Source organism: Scardinius erythrophthalmus, assembly GCF_964197995.2.
Source record: "Scardinius erythrophthalmus genome assembly, chromosome: 25".
NCBI classification, from domain to species: Eukaryota; Metazoa; Chordata; class Actinopteri; order Cypriniformes; family Leuciscidae; genus Scardinius; species Scardinius erythrophthalmus.
Genome location: NC_138245.1, coordinates 2,262,602 through 2,278,266, shown reverse-complemented (window position 1 = coordinate 2,278,266; position 15,665 = coordinate 2,262,602).

The following is a 15,665-nucleotide window of genomic DNA, read 5'->3' as shown; positions in this document are numbered from 1 at the left end:
GAAAGTTCCGCAAAGAATGAAAAAAGTAACCAGTTGCTGGGTCAAAATAACCCAACCAGCGGTTTATTTGTGAATGACCCCCTTACAACTCATTTGACCCAGCATGAGCAACCCAATAATGTGTTTACAGTACCCCAAACAACCCAACTTTTTGACCCAGCACAATCAACCCAACAATTTGTTTACAGAAACAACCCAGCATTTTTTTGAGTGTAATAATAATAACACAAGTGCTTGAGGTGAGATGGATTGATATTGAAACATAGTATAAAAACTGTTTCGGGTATGCTGGAGTGCGATATTGTACGGCACCATCAGCCATCAATAAAAATCACCATAATAGTAAAGCTTCATAACAACGTTAAGTCCATACAAAACGTCTGAAGCATGCATGTACTTTATACATGGCGCCACCATGTACATGCACGCTTCAGACGTTTTGTATGGACTTAATGTTGTTATGAAGCTTTATTAGTATGGTGATTTTTATTGATTTATAATGAAGCTCGCGTTCGCAAGGTATTCACTCTGCTTACTTGTATGATCTCTCATTTATGATTAATGTTAACACATAACGTTAGCTTTACATGAAGGCCCAAACACATGTAGGCTATTTAGTGACGTGCCTAAACACCTATTTTAACCTATCGTGTCAACCAGCATACCCGGTAAAGAAGTCGTCTGTTTACTTTTATGTGAGCCAGTTTGTTATTTCTCTTTGTCTTTTGTAGGATAGGGTACTGCTGAACAACAATTAGGACCGGTTTTGAATAATCCAGTCACATGAAAAACGTAAGTAATTTGCACCTTTTACTTATTGCTTTGGAGGGTCAGTTTTGTAAATCTTTCTTCTCCTATGCTCTACCTCACCATTCTTGTTGGCAAGTAACTCAATGTGGAAATGCAAAGATTGTGGTGTCTCCAAAGTCAAGCGTTCTGAGCTTCTCAAGCATTTTAAGCTTGATCATCGGAATTTTGGACGTCGTCATCCTTATCCTTGTGTTTATTCAGACTGTCCTTGTTCATTTAAAACTTGGAGTTCTCTGAAGAGCCATGTGTCAAGGAGGCATCCTCAGCATCCCCCTCAAGAAGATGCATTGATAACTTATGAATGCTTGCTTTGTGAATACAAACACACGTCATCGTTTAAAGACTACTTCCATCACATTGGGCAGCACCTGAAAAATAATGAAACTGTTCCTTGTGTTTTTAGTGGGTGCTCACTGCTCATACAAAACCAATATTTATGGATCATTTAGAACGCACAAGGCAAGAAAACACAAATCATTCTCTGAAGAAGACTTAAAGCCTGGCATTGTTGTTAGTGAAAGACCAGTCCCTATTTTTTCTGCAGAAGATGACATTGAGTCAGACGAAGATGTCTCACTTGATGAACCTACATCCTCTGGTGTAATAACAGAAAATACTGAAGACTTGTCCAAAGCTATAGAGCACAAATTAGCCTCAGTCCTAATAAAGTTAGAGCATGTTTTTCTTGTACCTGGTGTGGCCATTGATGACCTTTTGCAGGAGTTGCAGTATTTAATAAGTACAGTTTCAGTTCCAGTTGTTAATCAAACTATTCACCAGGTACTGCAGGAACATAATTTGCAGGTTGATAAAGTTGTTGTAGATGAGTTGGCCACCTTTCTTTGCCAGTCACATCCAATTCAAACAGCAATCAGAGAGCAAGGTCCACTTTCCACAACATGGAAACGGCAGGCATACTACAAAGCCCATTTTTCAGTAGTAAAGCCTGTAGAGTATGTGCTTGATCGGAGTGATGGAAGGACATTTCAGTACGTTCCAATTCTACAATCCCTGCAGCAACTTCTGAGTTGCCAGCCAATACTTGATAATACACTTCATTTAAAATCAGTGTATAAAGGAGATGAATGTAAATATACATGCTTTTTTGATTCACTCAACTTCCAAAGGAATGAACTGCTTTCTGAACCTGCTATCTCTTTAATTTTGTACGTTGATGAATTTGAGATATGCAACCCCCTTGGCACGTCCAAGAAAAAACACAAAGTTTTGGCAGTTTACTGGATATTAGGCAATTTACATGAAGGATGCCAGTCATCCCTGTCTGCTATAAATTTAGCTGCTTTAATTAAAAGCAGTGATGTTAAGCGTTTTGGGTATGACAGAGTGCTGGAACCATTGATTGATGACCTTGTCACTTTGGAGAGACATGGACTTTTCATTGAAAAACTCGGAAAGACTGTGAACGGCACAGTTCAATGTATTGTTGCTGACAATCTTGGTGCTCACAGTATTGGCGGATTTGTCGAAAATTTCTCTGGAAAATATATCTGCAGATTTTGTACAGCAGAGAAAGAAGAATACCAGACTCAAGAAGTTGGATCTGAAACATTCTGCATCAGAACTGAAGAACTACATTCTGCTCATCTTCAGTTTATGAAAGACAATGACTTGCCTCACCATTTTGGTGTGAAAAGGGGGTGTGTGTTTTCAGAAAAATTATCACACTTCAATGTTTGCACAGGATTCCCGGCTGATGTTGTGCATGATCTCTTTGAGGGTATAGTCCCTTTTGAGATCGCTTTGTCCTTGACAGTCTTTTCATCTAAAAAGTATTTCACCTTGGAACACCTGAATAAAGCAATTCAGAACTTTCCATTCAAATGGAATGACAAGACAAATCGTCCACATTCTGTTCCTCTCACATTTTCTGCAAGAAGAACAGTAGGGGGTAATGCCCATGAAAATTGGAGCCTGTTGAGGTTTTTTCCTTTTTTGATTGGAGACAGAGTGCCTGCCGATGAACCTGCGTGGCAACTTCTGAATGATTTGAAAGATATTGTAGATCTTGCTGTCGCTCCTTCACACACCAAAGCTTCTATAGCATATCTGGCCTTCAAGATATCTGAGCATAGAATCAGATTCCAAGAAGTTTTTCCCAAGACTAAACTTTTGCCCAAACACCACTACTTGGAGCATTATCCTGAGCTAATTGAGAAATTTGGCCCTCTGGTTGCTCTGTGGACAATGCGATTCGAGGCTAAGCATAGCTTCTTTAAAAGAGTTGTGCGTCACACCAACTGCTTCAAGAATGTGCTCCTGTCGTTGTCACAAAGACATCAGTTTCATATGGCATATCATCTGTATCAGTGCAGCTCTCTTACACCAAGATTGGAAGTATCACATGTTTCTAATCTTCCCATTGATGTTCTGAATGAAGACATATCACGGACTGTACAACAGAAACACCCAAACCTGGATGTTGTGTGCTTGGCCTAGGAAGTAACATTTAAAGGCTTCAACTACAGAGAAAGTATGGTCATTGCTCATGGAGAATGTTCAGGACTTCCAGAGTTTGGCGAAATTGTGCAAATGATTGTGTTGCAGGACAAACCACTGTTTATTGTCAGAAGACTTGATGCATGGTATACTGAACATTATAGAGCCTATGTCTTGGTCCAGTCATCTGACAAGAAAATTGAACTTTTAGAGCACCATGACCTTACAGACCCATATCCACTTGTTCAGTACACAATTGGGGGGAGACGCATGGTGGTTCTGAAGAGATATATACATGTTTGAGGTTAGAATTGTTTATAAATTCTAAGAAAAGTGCACAAGATGTAGTGAACATGTACATTTCTAGCAATTATCTATTACTTGTACTGTATCTAATCTTATTTATTTTTCCAGAATCTGTTAGCATGTCAGGAAGAACACCTGCTAAGCTTTTGGTGATTGTGGGTCAAGATGATTCAAGAAAGTTGCTTCTGCCAGATGGGATTCCCAAATCAGTGGATGAGCTCAGTGAAAAAATGAGGGAAGCTTTTGGATTAAATTGTAGATTCAGACTACAGTATCAGGATAAAGATTTTGGGGATCTATTTGTAAATTTTACGAACACTGGAGAACTTCAGAGTCTTGGCACTCTAAAGATTATCCCATTGCCAGACGAAGACTCAATCACTGCTCAAGCAAATGATGGGACCCAGACTAATGATGATGCTCTGTCCTCCGTTGGCTCTGGCGACACTGATGATACAATCATCCTCTCACCCCCTGGCTCAGAAACAGTTTCTACAAGAAATCAACAGTGGCCAAAAGAATTTAATATTCCACGCTTTTCTTATGACACTGAACTCCAATTAGAGAGAGGAAATTCTCTTTTTAAGGCTAATGGAACAAGGCTGACTGTCACTCCAAAGATGAAGTCTGATATTCTGGAGAAGGTTTGTGATGAGATATACAAGTATAAATCTTATCCAAGCAGTGCAAACTTCTGTGAAGTTTCAGAGGCACTTGTCAAGAAACACCCTTGCTTAGCAGAAAAAGGATCCTTCAGTGGCTGTTACGGGTGGACACAGAGACTTAAAATGAAGATGGGAAACCTACGCACACAGTTGAAAGGTCTTGGATGCCCTGAGTATTTGGTAAATTCTCTGAAAACCAAAGCCTTAGACCATGCTTTTCCAGCAAAAAATGTTAAACGACCTAAACGTGGTGAGGCCAATCATATCCCATCCCTACCTGCTGGAGAGACATCAGCAAACCTTGAAATTGAGCGCCTGGCACTTGTAAAGGAAGCGAAGAAAAGAAACAATGCTTTGACAATCAGAGAAAAAATGACAAAGACATTTGCCTTACGCAGACAAGAGATTGTGGAAAAACAACCTAGTGTTCAAGAACTGCAAGAAAGATGGCCAGCTCTGTTTCAACAAGAGGAGGTAAAAGCATTTATTTTTTATTGAAAAATGTTAAAATGTAAGTGACTAATCCTTAATTTTTTAATGGTATTTTAGTATTTAGTGTATTTGAAAATGTCTTAGATGCCCTAATTATACCTTTTGTTGTTTAATGCTTTGTGTGTCTATGTATTTTTACAAGTAGTTCTCAAAGTAAAATATTGTTTTTTTTTATATTAGACTTTTCCAGAAGTCTATTTTCTGTTTCTCTTTCTTACAGATTAATGCAGAATTTTTTCGCATCACGACCTTACCTTTACAAGCGAGATTTATGGCCTCTTTGGACAGACAGAGCTCTCAGCTTCTCCAGGTTATTAGGAGCAAAGGTGGAGTCCTCCGCGAAAAAACTAAGGATACTATTAAAGTTATGGATCAGGTATTGGTTGCATGCGAACAAAATTGCTTGTGGCAATCAATTTAGTAGTGTTTTGGTCTAATAAAAACAATACATCTTGAACATTTTGTAGAGTCTGGACATAGACATCAGAAGAGAGTGCCTGCTGAAGTGCCTGATCATGTACCTTGGTGAAGATGCAAGCTGTCTGATCAAAGAATACCAGGTAATGTAGGCAATGCAAACTACTGAAATTTTCTCCAACCATGTTTGCCTTAAAGTTATATTTCACTAGCAAGTCAACATTTCCCCATGTTTTACTTGCCCTCAAGGCATCCTAACTGAATATGGTTACAGGTGCATCTCAAGTTGTGGAAAAGTTCATTTATTTCAGTAATTCACAATAATAAATAATAAAATAATAAATAATAATAACTTTGCCTGTTTTCTCAAAGAATATACAGGTGCATCTCAATAAATTATAAAGTCGTGAAAAAGTTCATTTTTTCTTGCAAGTACAATGTGGGGAAATTTTGATTTGGTAGTGACATATCACTTTAAAGTAGTTCAAGTAATTGTATCATCATTTACACATCAGCCTGTGTTACTTTCTTCCACAGAACACAAAAGAATATATTTTGAAGAATGTTGTTAAAGGCAAGGGCGTAACTTTGGGTCTACCATTGGGGGGGTTAAACTCGCTGCATATTTATTAATTTATTTATTGAATAATTTTCTTGTGTAAAAGGTAATTTGCCGTTCCTGTTTTAGAAATACATTGTGATACTTTTACTGATTTAGGCTACTTAACGTAAATGCAGTTGTTCACTTGACTATTTATGCCATAATGACACAGTGTTTAAGCACTAGCCAGCAGTGGCAGCTTCCAATTAATTGATTTTTTGTGTGTTCAATATCTTATAAAAAAAAAAACTAAAAAAAAAAAAAAACTTAAAGATTAATCAATTGCATCACTGTATTGGCACCTACATGCAGCAAATGTATTATGCACAATTCAACTCTCAATATTACAATATAGGGTGGCACACTGGAGTGCAGCTTGCACCTTTATTCTGAACAGATTTCACATATTGGTGGGCATCACCAAAACTCACCATCCACTAACAAAATCTTTAAGTTTATCTGTTAAAATGTATTTTATTAACATCACATTTTAAAAACTTAACATGAAATAACAGCATTAAAAACTTTCAAAGAGAGAAAATGAAAGTGCAATTATATTATCACTTTGCATGAAATAAGACTCAAAAGTAGATAAAAAAAATTGTGTTTGCATTTAGCCTCTGATAACATCAAATTCAGAAACTGGGAAAGTGTGGACTAGTTGTGCTTTGATTCATTTTGTCACTTTGCAAACTGCAAAAAGAACAAAAAAATTATAAAAAAATAAAAATAATGATAATAATCTCAAATTGAGCCGGAGGTGGTAAATTCCTAATAATTTACGTATTTTTGTTTTTAGGTATTTTAAGATAACTTACCTAAAATACGTTGCGCATACAACTAACGCGATCGTTATAAAGGTGTTTAAACAACAAAACACATCCACTTGCACATATTTGACAATCGGAATATCAGATATATCCTGCTATAGCTAACAAATTTGTGAAATTTTGAATAAAAAGAAATAAAAGCAGATCATCAGTCATTCATTCAGCGCTATTGTGGCTGCGGTGTGACAAGCAATGAATGACGCGTCTCCATGGGAACCATAAAGTGATAGCCTAGCTACTACTTTTAAACTTACGTGTAAAAAGGTTCAGCAAGGCTTACATTTAAATGTGTCTTTGTTTTGTTTTGAGTGTATGGTCAATAAATAAAGGAATTAAAAAGATGGGCACAAAACCTGTTTGTCGCGCCCCATTTGTCATGTCTCTATTCCCCCCCAGCAGTGGGCCGCGCACGCGCCCGCGCCTCACACTTTGAGAAACGCACCTCCGTTTGGTCAGGATTTTTCCTCTTTTTGGCTGGTGTCGACCATAGACTGTAAAAAATGGTGTCGACCAACAATGAAAAATCGTTGTCTGGCTGCCTTTCAGTGTCCTTTTTCATCTTTCCATCCGTTAGCATGCACCGTCAGCTTTCTCCAACCATTCATCCCAGCGACTGCGCAATATAGTGAACAAACTTGGTAGAGAAAGCGGGTTGGGTAATACCAAGTAGTCGGCGGTGCGGTGGGCGGGAAGTACATTACAGATTATTTAAAATATGATACTATCTTTCTTGCTGGCAAATGAAATAAAGAAAACGAACAAAAGTATTCATTCGGAATATTTCATATTTATTTTAATATGGGGGGGGGGGGTTATATTAGCTGGATCAGATTTTTGGGGGGGTCATAACCCCCGTAACCCCCGTGCAAATTACGCGCATGGTTAAAGGGGTCATATAATGGTACATGCACTTTTACAAGTTGATTGCACTGAAATGTCTGTTGGCAGTGCCTGTACACAACCATCCTATCATGATAAAAATCCATCCAGTGGTTTTGTTTTAATCTCCTTATATGTTTGACCCTCTCTGAAATCAAGCCGTTCGATATTGTGACGTCATAAGATCGTACGCCCCTCCCGCTATTTTGATTGACAGCTGTGTTTCAACACAAGACCCGCCCTGAGCGAGCTGTGACAGCCGTCGTCATAGTAGTCCGCCATTGTTGATATGCTGGAGTAGAATGGCGTCTAAGCGATTGTGATGTTCTGTTCTTAGATGTAATAAGGAACACAGCAGTCATTTGGATGTTCCTAAATCCGAGCCGTTGAAGAAGCAGTGGCTGAGTTTTGTTTTTGAAGCAATATGCCCAAAGGATTGACGCGGGGATTCCCTCACGGGGATTCCCCACGATCGTCTGTGCTTTCATGTTTGCGCGAATCATTTCACACCAGACAGCTTCACAAACGAGAAAAAACGGATCGGTACCAACGTGTTCCTGCTGAACCTCCAGAAGATGTGAGTGTAATGTTTTATTAACCTTTATATTAGTATTTATATTAATCTTTGCGAAATTTGCAAACCTTGCTGCAGGCTTCACGATGAATGCATCTAAGGTTTACACTCAGGGTACATTACGGCATGTTTTCTATGTACGACGTTCTCAATATAATTCATAATCCCACGTTTATAACGAATAACACGTGGTTATTGTGTTAGATACGGTCAGAGAATGTCTAATACGGTGTACCCACAGAACAGAGGGGCGCGGTGAGCAAAGCTCATTATCATTTAAAGACACATGCACTCAAACGGCGTGCTGAAAACAGAGCTGTTTTTGACCAGGTAAAATTAGTGTTTTCTTACAATACTAATGAGAATTTTTAATTAAAGTATATTACAAACTTTTAATTTAGACCCTAAAGAATCATATTAGCTTGTACAAAAATGGCATTATATGACCCCTTTAAGAGCCCCCCATTCACTTGCATTGGTTTTGTGTCCATACAATAATAGTGAATGGGGGCTGTGCTGTTCTGTTACCAACATTGTTCAAAATTCTGCAGAGGACTAATTACATACAGGTTTGAAATGACAAGAGGGCGTGTAAATGATGACAGAATTTTGATTGTGAACTACTCCTTTAATAGGGGTTGGTTCAAGTCAAGTCAAGTCAAGTCATCTTCATTTATATAGCGCTTTTAACAATGTAGATTGTCTCAAAGCAGCTTTACAGAGATAAGCGTATAATTTAAGGTAACAGAGATTGTTTCGGCTTTACAGCAGAGTTAAGTTATTTCCATCTAAAGTTAGTTTTAATTGATTTGGTTCCGTCACAATGATCATTTGTTATTAAATTAGGGGCCGCTAAGACGACACCATTCTCTCTACACAGACTTTAAACGCGAACCTGTGAGAAACGCTGATGGCGGTCACATGCGCATTTAGAATGGGTTCTATAGTTATGTGCGTTAGAATATACGCAGGTTTGGAATTCCCTACAAGCCAAGCCTAAACAAAATACTTGTCTTTCCTTATAAATTTTGATAAGGAATTTTATTTTATTTGTTGCTTTGGGGTAGGACCGCAAGACAAATTTTCCCGACAACGCCTTATCTGTAGAGTGGTAGTGGGATCCTCCATAGGGAGAGACTAGTTGGCACTTCAGCACTGCGTTGTCATCGGTCCAGGTGAAGGTCCTTCGTCAGATCTGGATACGGCCTGGATCCGGCAGGCTGCAGGAAAAACCTTGGGATAAACACAGACACTAAAATTAGCGTAGATGCCATTCTTCTCATGATGTAACGAGTACATCAGGATTTTTGGGAAGTGTTCCCGGTTCCGGCTGACCTAATCTATGCAGCATAACATTAAATTATAGAAGTCTATAATGTATTATGTGAAAGCTAGGTCAAAGAGATGTGTCTTTAATCTGGCTTTGAACTGACAGAGTGTGTCTGCTTCCCGGACAATGGTAGGAAGACTGTTCCAGAGTTTTGGTGCTAAATAGGAAAAGGATCTACCGCCAGCAGAGGATTTTGATATTCTAGGTATAATCAACTGGCCGGAATTTTGAGATCGTAATAGACGTGACGGACTATAATGCGTTAAGAGCTCGCTCAAGTACTGCGGAGCTAAACCATTCAGTGCTTTGTAAGTAATCAGCAATATTTTAAAATTTATGCGATGTTTAATAGGGAGCCAGTGCAGTTTTGACAGAACTGGGCTAATATGGTCATACTTCCTGGTTCTGGTAAGAACTCGAGCTGCTGCGTTTTGGACCAGCTGTAGTTTGTTTATTAAGCGTGCAGGGCAACCACCCAGTAGAGCATTACAATAATCTAGCCTTGAGGTCATAAACGCATGAACTAATTGTTCCGCATTTGTCAATGAGAGCATATGACGTAATTTAGATATATTTTTAAGATGGAAAAATGCAGTTTTACAGATACTAGACACGTAACTTTCAAATGAAAGATTGGTATCAAAGAGCACACCCAGGTTCCTAACCGACGACGAAGACTTAACAGAGCAGCCATCAAGTGTTAGACAGTATTCTAGGTTATTACGTGAGGAAGTTTTTTGTCCAATAATTAGAAACTCTGTTTTTTCAGAATTTAGAAGTAGGAAATTACAAGTCATCCAATTTTTTATATCCGCTATGCATTCCGTTAATTTTGTGAATTGATAAGTTTCGTTAGGTTTTGAAGAAATATAGAGCTGAGTATCGTCAGCATAACAGTGAAAGCTAATTCCATGTTTCCTAATGATATCTCCTAACGGTAGCATGTACAGAGTGAACAGCAGCGGTCCTAGTACTGAGCCTTGTGGTACGCCATACTTAACCTGTGATCGATGAGACATCTCATCATTTACTGCTACAAACTGATAACGGTCAGATAAGTATGATTTAACCCTTAATCGCTGTTAAAAAAGGACAACATTTAAGCTGTTTGGGGTCATTTTGACCCCAAACTTTTAAAGAGCAATTGCATAAGGAAATATACATTTTTTATATGGAAAACTATATATCATTTTTTTATTTACTTCTCAACTATACATTTATGCTGTGTTTTTGTGGAAATTTTGAAGTTTTTTACCTATTTACTGCACAATTACATAACTAGGCCATAAATTGGCTCATGAAAAATGATTTTTTAAAGAAAAAATCACTTAAATGATGATCTTAATTAAATCTAAATAGTTTTTGGACATTGCTCTATGTGTTAGAGATAGAATACTGACATCTGCTAGTTTGTGGAAAAACTTTAGAAATTATAATTAAAGAAAGAAAGTGCAATGACCACATATATCCAATAGAGGGCCATAGAGACTCATTCATTTTCACTTTATTGTTTGTGATGCTTCAACTTCTCCTCACAACTTTGATATATATATTTTGTGAATATTTATTTAAACATTTTGAAATACATAAAAAAATCTGTATTTTTGTCAGAGTTAGAATTTGTTGTTGTTTTCTGATATATTTTGAATTATCTGCTTTTGCAAATGATTATACATACATTTGCAGAACCATTACAAGTCACCACTATGACATGACTGTGGTGTGTGTGTGTGTGTGTGTGTGTGTGTGTGTGTGTGTGTGTGTGTGTGTGTGTGTGTGTGTGTGTGTGTGTGAACAAGCTTGTTCCATGTTGCATATGTGACATTTTTCAGATTTATGCCAGTTTAGTTGATTTTATTTGCCAATTTCTATAAAAATGCTCTCTGTTGCAGTGACATAGATGTGTGTGTTTGTGTGTGTGTGTGTGTATGAGATAGAAAGTTCGTTCCACTTTGGGTTTATGCTCTAGGACCAGACCTTGATTTAAATGTAATTTTTTTTTAGATTTATGCCAGTTTTGTTTATTTTATTTGCCAATTTCTATAAAAATGCTCTCTGTTGCAGGGACATACACGTGTGTGTTTGTGTTTGTGTGTGTTTGTGTTTGTGTGTGTGTGTGTGTGTGTGTATGAGATAGAAAGTTTGTTCCACTTTGGGTTTATGCTCTAGGACCAGACCTTGATTTAAATGTAATTTTTTTTTTAGATTTATGCCAGTTTTATTTATTTTATTTGCCAATTTCTATAAAAATGCTCTCTGTTGCAGTGACATACATGTGTGTTTGTGTGTGTTTGTGTGTGTTTGTGTGTGTGTGTGTATGAGATAGAAAGTTCGTTCCACTTTGGGTTTATGCGCTAGGACCAGACCTTGATTTAAATGTAAATTTTTTTAGATTTATGCCAGTTTTGTTTATTTTATTTACCAATTTCTGTAAAAATGCTCTCTGTTGCAAACACATACATTTGTGTGTTTGTTTATGTGTTTGTGTGTGTCTGTGTGTGTGTGTGTATGAGATAGAAAGTTCGTTCTACTTTTTATTTATGCTCTAGGACCAGACCTTGGTTTATATGTATAAATTTTCAGATTTATAATGGATTTAATTTTATTTTTTTGACAAACAAAATAAAAAAAAGTCATTTTTTTCATTTTCCCATTCATTTTCAATGTGGGGTCATTTTGACCCCAAACAGCTTAAACGGTAAATTTTTTTTTACACACCTTTAGAACAACCAAATCAAGCCCAGTTTTTTTGTGCATGTTTAGATAGGTTATTTAGGAAAAGTCCCAGAGTTTCATGCCTCTGATATGAAGGTAACATTTTTAAAAAATGAAAGAAAAGTCCAGTGGGGTCATAATGACCCCAAACAGCGATTAAGGGTTAAACCATGCTAGTGCATTTCCTGTAATGCCAACATAATGTTCTAATCTATTTAAAAGAACGTTGTGGTCGATGGTGTCAAATGCAGCGCTAAGATCGAGTAACACTAATAGAGAGATACAACCACGATCGGATGATAAGAGCAAATCATTTGTGACTCTAACGAGAGCTGTTTCGGTACTATGGTACGGTCTAAATCCGGACTGGAAATCCTCGCAGATATCATTTCTTTCAAGAAAGGAACACAGTTGTGAGGATACTGCCTTTTCTAATATCTTTGACAGAAAGGGTAGATTCGAGATCGGCCTGTAATTGACTAATTCTGAAGGATCAAGTTGCGTTTTTTTAACAAGCGGTTTAATCAAAGCCAGCTTAAAGTTTTTTGGTACGTATCCTAGAGACAAAGACGAATTAATGATATTAAGAAGAGGATCTATGACCTCTGGAAGTATTTCTTTCAGTAGCTTAGTCGGTATAGGGTCTAACATACATGTTGTAGATTTAGATGATTTAATGAGTTTAGTAAATTCTTCCTCTCCTATAGCAACGAATTAATCAAATTTTTCCTTAGGGAGACAATGCACTGCCTGATGCGATACTGTAGTAGACGGTTGCATAGTTATAATTTTGTCCCTGATATTATCAATCTTATCAGTGAAGAAGTTCATAAAGTCATTACTGCTGTGTTGCTTGGAAACTTCGGTGCTTGAAGCTTTATTTTTTGTTAGTTTAGCCACCGTTTCAAATAAATACCTAGGATTATGTTTATTTTCTTCTAATAGGGTTGAAAAATAAGCAGATCTAGCAGCTTTTAAAGCCTCTCTGTAAGTAATTGAGTTCTCTTTCCATGAAATGCGAAATACCTCTAGTTTTGTTTTCTTCCAGTTGCGCTCCATTTTTCTGGCTGCTCTCTTAAGGGCCCGAGTGTGCTCGTTGTACCACGGCGTTGGACTATTTTCTTTAATCTTCTTTAAGCGCAACGGAGCAACTGTGTCTAAAGTGCTGGAAAAGAGAGAGTTAAACGTTTCTGTTGTAATATCTAGTTCTTCTAAGCTATCTGAGATGCCGAGATGATGAAACTGATTAGGAAGATTATTAATAAAGCAATCTTTAGTAGCAGAAGTGATAGGTCTCACATATTTGAAACACGGAGTCGGCTTTGCAGCCTTGGCTAAATGCAAATTACACGAGACTAGATAATGATCTGAGATGTCATCGCTCTGCTGCAGAATTTCAACGGCATCCACATCTATTCCGTGTGATAATATTAGATCTAGAGTATGATTACGACGATGAGTAGGTCCTGACACGTGTTGTCTAACTCCAATTGAATTTACAATGTCTTTAAATGCCAATCCCAATGCATCTTTTTCATTATCGATGTGTATATTAAGTTCACCCAAAAATGCATTTTGAACACTGTTTGAGTAGATTGATAAATGCTTCTGAATGGGCATTGTGGTACTGCACTCTACAAATGTCTGTTATTGTCTACAATGGTCAACACATGGGAGCGTTTGATTGTACAAGTGTTTAAAAGCATTTTAAAAGCGAAGGAGAGTTTAAAAGTACGTCTTCAACCAAAAATGAAAATTTTGTCATCACTTACTCTACTCTTGTAATAAACCGTATAAATTTTATTTTTACACTGAACACAAATGAAGATATTTTAATGAAAGTTTGCAACAGACGTTTGGGCTCTACATTGAACTTCATAGTAGTACAACTAACTAAATTTTGTAATAAATTTTAAGATGAAGGGGTGTTTTTTTTTCTTCCACTGTCCCTCACTCTCTATTCTTCTATCTTTTTAGGCTGACCAGAGGGAGGAAGCGGAGAGAGAATTTGAAAACACCACGATGGCATTTTTTGTAATCCGCGAAAGTGATGCTCTTAGTCGTGCACTGGACATTTCCATTGTCATTGAAGGTGTGGAAGTACTAAATGATTTGCCCTCTGTTGCATATGCCTGTGCCATGATGTTTGGACTCATTTATGCACTGAACTTAAAATATCCTGAAGGACTCAAATATACATTTGAGGCCTTTCAGAAAATAATCATGGACATAGAGAGTAAGCAGATGAGCCGAAGGGTGCAGAACCTCTCTTCAAAGCTGCAGGAGTAAATTTGTTTCCCTTTCGTGGTCACTCCGAGTTACGTCGGATGACGACGATTGGGGTTTCGCTTAGAAAGCCTCTCACCTTCGAGTATATAAAACGAGCCAATGGCAATGAAATGCCATGGGTCTGCGGAATTTGCATAGCGTATCTCTGCCCACCGCAGGGGGTATATAAGGAAGTACGCTGCAATATGCAGATATGTTTTCGCTTCGGAGCCAAGTTCAGTACTTCACTCCACAAGCCTTTTGAGTGTCATCTCAAATCTCTTCGAGACGAGCGGCTCTTCAGTGTGTTTGTGTGACGGCGCTTTCCAGCGAGATCGCATTTCCTGCTGCTGATTTGTGCAGTAATCTGCCGACAGTGAGTGTGTTTCTCCCTGGGCGCTTCAGCACTCTGCTGAGCTTTTCCACTCTCTAAAAGAGCTGCACGCGGCACGTCTTTTTCAAGACGGTTCGCCCGTGTATTTTCTGGATGTGTGTGCGCACTGTGCGGTCATCTGCCTAACGGTCGCGAGCGCTGTTTTGCGTGTTGGGCTTAATCACGCTTGGCAGCGCTCGTTGATGAGTCATGTTTTCATTGCAAAAAAATAAACTAAAAAAAAAAAAAGAAAAAGAAGGGAACATGACCATCGCGATGTTTATAGATCAAGACTCAATGATCTCCATGTGAGTAGAGTCCCCTCTGCCACACCCCAATTTATCTCTTCCTCGAGAAGAGATACTTTGGCTGGTGGCCAGGGTGATCTGAGGGTTTGGTGTGGCACAACAACCGACGAGTCAATTCCTCGGGCCACACCCCCCTCCACATCGCAGACCATGCACTCACAGCATCACAAGGTGGGCTTGATTCCTCTGGAAATGAAGTTTCGACTGCGTTGCCTCCCACGGGAGTGCCATCGTTGCCGGGACCGATCCAGAGCTGTCAGCCATGCTTTCCCGGGCAGCTGAAAGCATCGGCTGGAGTGGCCCCGCCCTCCCCCCGAGCGCTGTAAGCTTCTCCCGGACGTGCATCAGGACGCCTGCGCTGCGCGAGACTCCCCGTGACTTTCGCGGCTCGCGGGTGTCCTCCGCCTTCGCTGCTTTCGATCGCATGGTGATCATGGTCTGTATGTTCCCCGTCACTATCGTGGCATGGTCATGCAGTACTGTGTGTCGCCTAAGCCTTCGATGCAGTGCTGTCCCGGGAGTTCTGTCGAACCGGCCGCAGTGGAACGCTAGTCCTTCCCTGGCCAACCCTGGCAGAACGCGGAAAATTTTAACCACGCCCCTATGCTGGGACGCTATGCCTCCCATGCCCGGCCTGGTT